Consider the following 6,755-nt stretch of genomic DNA (forward strand, 5'->3'; position numbering starts at 1 on the left):
GGGATTGGATCGCGTTGGATAGAGAGTAGCGATGGCGATTGTGTCGTTTAAATAATGTTGAAAAGGTGATGTACAGTTCAGTATGCCGTTCAGTAAGTTGTGAACGTACGCTTTTCTTTTAAAAGCATTAAAAGAAACAGTTGTTGCGCTGACCACTGTCCTTTCCTTCTTCAAATTACGCAACAATATTTTATTCTATGGCCCAGATCGTTCACGAAGCACATGATACTGTTAATTGCCGAGGTTTAAGAAAAAATAAAATGATAGGAAATTCCAAGTTGCCATGCAAGTTGCTTTTGTCTTCACCACTGAAATGCACCCGCAAGCGATTAATATAAGCTATCTCAAAGGTCATGCAGGTCATGCAAGGCCGTAATGCAGACGATGGATGTGACAGGCAAATTAGCAGTTTTAAATGCGATCAGCATTCTTGGGTCACTGGATGTCTAATGGGTAGAAATTTGGCTGTTGTGCGGACTCTTGAGCTGACTGCTGAGGTGACCAACGTTCTTCGATCTCAAAACGGTGCAGGGAACACTGTTCGAAACCAACCGTTTGACCGTTACATTTGTAGTCAAATGGTTACTGCCGCAGTCTTTTCTTCTTCTTTTTTTTTTTTGTTAAAGCAGAATAGCCTTCTTTGGCTCTTTTGGCCGTTTCCGTGGTACGTACGATGGTAGTCAGTGCGGAGTGGACCACCGGTACAAAGATGTCAATGCAAAGGGCGCATGCGCTCGCGCAACCGGTGATATTTGATGATCAAAGCAAGGAAATGACGCTTGATTCAGCAACCCCCGAGGGAGCACGGCAACACGTTGTCAGGGGAGAGGGAGGGGAAGGGAAAGAGAAAGGATGAGGACGATTCCAGTTAAATCTATACTCCAGCAGGCTTAATTCGCAGCGCAAGGAGACACGGACGCACTGGGAACAGCACTCTCTGACCGCTGCAAGGCCGTGGCGTCTGTAAGCTGTGATGACTATGGAGTGTTCCTGCGCCACGGTTGGGCAGGCACAGAGAAGATGCACCAGAGTCTCGGGGTCCCTTACCTCTTGCAGGCAGGTGACGTGGCGCGGCCCTTGGCACATACAGCCGGGTCGCAGTCCAGGTGCAGCCAGTCCGACAACGCAAGAGTGTGGAACGGTCTCTTCTGTAGAGGTCGTTCCCTGGAAACGGCTTGGGGGCCTTGCCTAGCCACTCGGGGGTCCGGGTGGGTGGAGGTGAGCAGGCACCGTAGCTAATGTCTCGTGTAGTACGAACCAGCTACCACTCTGGTAACCGGGACTACATCATGGTACATCATCACGCCAGCTTTGGCGTAGATATCCGCCTCCTCATACCGACGTGTGAGGTCAGCTAGTGGAAAGATTTTATTCCGGCAGTGGCTATAGAGCCGTTAGCTTGGCAAGCAGCAGCACCGCTGTAAATCCTGCCCGCCATGGATTGAGATCGATCTACGCGGCGCATTCGTCGCCGAACGTTTAGATGTTCAAGCAGAGAAGTGGTTCTGTATCAGGAAGGGAAAGGTTGCCACTATCTTCTGCAGCCCTTCAGGGAGCACGACTCAGTGCCAGAGATGCTTAGGTGTTGCAGTGGAGCGGTTAGGGCATTGGAGCCAGAACAGCCCTCCTCTCCCGACAGAATGGATGAATGGTACGAGCGCCCCCTCTGAAACGGTAAGGTGGGTTGCGCCACCAAGCTCCTGTTCTTATTTTGCCTAATGTCCTACCTATCTTTAGCCCTCCCCCCTCCCCCCCCCCCCAAACAAAAAAAAATTGCCAGTCGGTTTTAGGTCATGGGTTCAAGTGCCTTAATTGATGCGTCTTTAATTAACTGTGTCTGGTACAATTCGCGGATGGGAATAAGCTGCGAATAATGAGCACCTTCTTCAGGAAGCGTAGCAACAGAAAGTGGACCTGGAAAAGCTCTAATGGTGAAACAAGACATGAAATAGATTTCATACTTTCTGCTGATCCCAGTATAGTGAATGATGTTGAAGTGTTAGGTAAAGTGCAGTAATCATAGGTTGGTGAGGCCTCGGATTCACCTCAATTTGAAGAGAAAAAGAGTAAAATTGGTCAGAAAGAAACAGGCCAATCTAGACGCAGTAAGGATAAAAGCAGACCAATTCAGGCAAACAAATATGCAGGTAAAAATTCAGGTAAACTTGCAAACAAATATATGTTCGGTTTGCAGATGACATTGTCCTGTTCAGCAACACTGGAGGCGAGTTACAACAAACGATTGAGGACCTTAACAAAGAGAGCGCAAGGGTGGAGTGGAAAATGAATACGCAGAAGACAAAGATAATGACGAATAACCGGGCAAGGGAACAATAGTTCGGGATCGCCAGTCAGCCTCTAGATTCTGTGAAAGGGTACGTTTACCTAGGTCAATTACTCACAGGGAACCCTTATCATGAGAAGGACATTCACAGAAAAATAAAAATGGGTTGGAGCGCACTACGACAAACATGGTCAGCTCCTGACAGCAAGCTTACTATTATCATTGAAAAGGGTGGTGTAATCAGTGCATTTTACCGGTGCTGACTTATGGGGCAGAAACTTGGAGACTCACAAAGAAGCTTGAGAACAAGCTAAGGACCGCACAAAGAGCGATGGAACGAAGAATGCTAGGCATAACGTTAAGATACAGAAAGAGAGCGATTTGGACCAGAGAGCAAACAGGTATAGCCGATATTCTAATTGAGATTAAGAGAAAAAAAATGGAGCTGGGCAGGTCATGTAATGAGTAGGTTAGATGACTGGCGGACCATTAGGGTTACAGCATGGGTGCCAAGAGAAGGGAAGCGCAGTCGAGGACGGAAGAAGACAAGGTGGGGCGATGAAATTAGGGAATTCGTGTGCTCTAGTTAGAATCGGTTAACGCAGGACAGTGTTAATTGGAGATCGCAGGGAGAGGCCTTCGTTCTGCAGTGGACATAAAATAGGCTGATGATGATGATGAGTTAACTTCGCTCTAATTAACACCAACGGTCATAGGTTCGACTCCCACCAAAGGTCGAGGCTGTGACTCTCACCGAAGGCCGTGGGTTTGAGCACCTTAACTAAGTCTATATTAATTAACTTTGCCCCAACTAACTTCGCCTAAACACCAGAGGTAGTGCTCCCACCGAAGGCAACCAGTAGGCAAGCTCTCCCAAGTAATAAAGGACCTAATAAAGAAACGACAAAGAATGAAAGTGTCCAACTCAAGAGATGAGATCAACTAGGAGAAAATAAGGGATATTCGAAATTATAACCTGGAAGAGACTGAGGAAACCGTAAAAAATGGACGCAGCATGAAATCAGTGAGAAGGAAACTTGGCATTCGACAATTCAAGATATATAAAGATAAATAAGGTGCTCAGCGCTTGTGTCTCGTCCTTGGTACTTTGTGGTTGCATGTGTTTTCGCTGTTACAATTTTTATGTCAAGGTACTGCCATGAGCAGTTTCGAAGGTATAGTAAAAGCAGCGGAGGAATTATATACTGACCTGTACAGTACCCAGAGGAGCCACGATACCTCCATTCGAAACAGTGAACAGGTTACAGAGTTTTCTATAACTATAGCGATGACGTTAGAAGGGCCTTGCAAGACATGAAACGGGGAAAAGCGGCAGGAGAAGATGGAATAACAGACGATTTAATCAAAGATGGTGGAGACATAATGCTTGAAAACTGGCGGCTTTCTATATGAAGTGTCTGTCGACTTCAACGGACAGGTGAACACAGGCGAATGATACTCGGCTGTACAAATCCAAATCACATGAATGATTGAAAAGGAAGCTTTATGATTAAAAGGAGGAATGAGAAACATACAGTTCCTCATGGCACATTCATGAAAACCGATTCACAAAAGTTACTACGACCAGTTTTGCAGAATTCCGCCTCTCATCATTCAAATAAACACGCGCGCAGAATTTATATTGACAGTAATCGAAGTGCCCTCTGCTGCAGCGCCGATTTTCCAAAGGAAGACTGGCGAATATTCAATTACTGGCGTGCAGCGCATTTTATTAAGATATGTTGTTAAAATATGAATTACAAGCTTATAGTGTTTGTGCACCGGCTTCCATGATCCCCATGCATGCAGCGTCCAGAATACCAGAAACCCCTTGGTACTCGGTCGTTTTTCGTGCGCAGGTCACTCAAGGCACATTCCATGTTAGAGAATTCTACTAGACCTTTTTTTTCTCTTTTTGAAGAGTCGAGTCTTATTGGTGCGGATTAATAAAGGCAACACTACGTTCAATAACTTTACGGGATGAACAGAAGAACCGCGGGTGATAAATAAGTGCCATGGACGTCGACAGAGGAATGATCTTAGGCTTTTCTTATCCGAATTTTGCTGCCAGCAGGAAGAACCCATTCATCTGACTTTTTCCACTCCAAAAAACTCACCACTGTGGCAGCTGTGAACGTGTTGTAGATCAGCGTCGACACCCCGAGTTGAGTGCAGGTCACGGCACTCGTTCATTGAGAGAAGCCGTTGAGAGAAGCCACCTGAGTATCATTCTGGTGAGAGATTGGCGTCACGTAACGATTGTGCTAAAGAGATAGGAGATTCCTGGATTACTTACCAGGTGAATGAGATGAGGTTTCGCTTCATGACCGCAGCAGAATGCCCGGCTTCCGAGGTTTTGTCAAGCGACATTTACTGAACTTCACCAACTCATTCTCGCTAATCGATATCGCACAGTACAATACATTTCACAAATTGCATGGCAGAGTCACATTGCAGAACTTCAGAGCATGTGGAACTGCATCAGTGTATGCTGTGGGCATCCGGCAGCCCTCTAATAGCAGGAGGAGGGGCCTATTACATTGAGCTAAGAATGGTCGATTAAGTTTATCACTCGATTAACGACTAATCATACAAAATTTTAACCTTTAATCAATTAATCGCTTTCGATGGAAAGTTTTTAATCGGTCACTTGATTAATCGAAAATTTTGACGGACACTTTCAAAAGTTTTAAATACAGTTACTTTTGTAGGACCCTGCATTAAGGGAAGCGCTCGGCTCAGCATGACTCGGGACTCGGAAAAACATTCGGCAGTCGCTATACCACAGGCGCCCAGTCACTGCTCGTGATCCGCCATTCTAGAACGATTTCAAACTTTTTCGAGCGACTCCTGTGAAACTCTAGAAAACAATTAATCGACATGCCTAATCAATAAAGTCAATTAGATGAAAGGTGGACATCAATGAACCGATCTGCGGGATACGTTTAATCGATTAATCCTTCATCGATATTACCAACCCCAGACTGAGCGCCTCTCGTCCTGGCCTTGGTTCTTCCGGTGGAACGCCGACACTATTCTGACGCGAAAGGTGCTGAGCCGAGAAGCTCACCATGCGGTAAGAACATTTATGCGATGTAGCTATGATCGCAAACTGCGTAACCAGGCACTGTGTATACAGCTCGGGTAAGCGCCATAGTTCGCTTCTCGGAAGTTGATTGGGCGCCGCAGGAGCCTTGTCCGGGAATACCGAATTCGAAGCGACAAAACGAGTGTCGAGGTTAGCTTCCTACACTCCGTCCATGAAAACTACTTTGAGACAAACAATTTCAGTATCGACTCAAGAAACCAAATCTGGTAACTTAATAAATTCGTCACCCACAGTGGCTGCTCAGTGGCTATGGCGCCTTGCTTCTGAGCTCGAGGTGGATGGTTCGACCCCGACCACAACGGCCACACTCCCATGGGGGCGGAATGCAAAAACTCTCGTATACCGCGCATTGGGTGTAAGTAAAATAAAAAGAAGAGTAGTCAAACTCAATCCGAAGTGCCCCGCTGTACGGCGTGCTTCGTAATCAAATCGTAGTTTTAACACTTCCCTAATTTTAATTAAACTCAATTACAGTGACCGCTTTTCTGCAAGTGGAAGCATCGGGCAAGTCAAGATGGGGAAGTTCGCGTGGGTGCGCCCTCCTCCCCCCTACACACACACCCCAATCACTGCACTGAAGTCCGCCTATCCATGCTTTTGTAAGGTCTAAAGAGGACATCAATTTTATATGCGGCTGTAAGCGTTGGGTTGTTACCTATGAGATGCTTCTGAAAATTTTACTTCGATAGAGGCCCTGGGCTCAGAGCTGAAGAAAAGTAAAAGAACCACCGGCCGGAACCACATAGCAGGGCTGTTGCTATATCTCCCTCAAAGTAGCATCACGTATGTTGCATTTTAATGTTAAAATATGTGCTTTTATAAAGGTTGTAAGATGATAAGATGGTGGCGCACGCATCGCAAGACACGGCGTGTTTATCGACATTAGTGGCCCTTGGTCCTGAGAATCACATTGGTCGAACCAGAGTCTTCTTCCGGGCCTCGAAGATGCGTCCACTAGCAACGCAATCTGTTTCGATTTTGAACAGAACTTCGTCGACTACTCGTTTTGACAAGTGGTATGACACGCAAACGCATTGGCTATTTTAACTGGAAACATATATAATGGCGCGAAAGCACGGGACACAGGGTGGGCACGTACACGCCAACCTGTGCTAAAAGAACCCGCCACGCATTTCGCTGTGTTCCATCAGTCTTCGCTTGGTTGACGGATGACGGTGCGGGTAAAACGCCCGCTCCCGTTTCCGCGCGTGACTTACGCCTAGGAGGAAATAGTGGTACCGCGAGCCACTAACAGCGCATTCGTCAACTCTAGTATACGTATATAAGACATTTCAACTATACCATCGTGGTAACATGCAGTCCGGTGTTTGGAAGCCCAGTGGCTCGAGTGTGTTGCTTCCA

This window comes from Dermacentor albipictus, chromosome 4, assembly GCF_038994185.2.
Source record: "Dermacentor albipictus isolate Rhodes 1998 colony chromosome 4, USDA_Dalb.pri_finalv2, whole genome shotgun sequence".
Taxonomy (NCBI): domain Eukaryota; kingdom Metazoa; phylum Arthropoda; class Arachnida; order Ixodida; family Ixodidae; genus Dermacentor; species Dermacentor albipictus.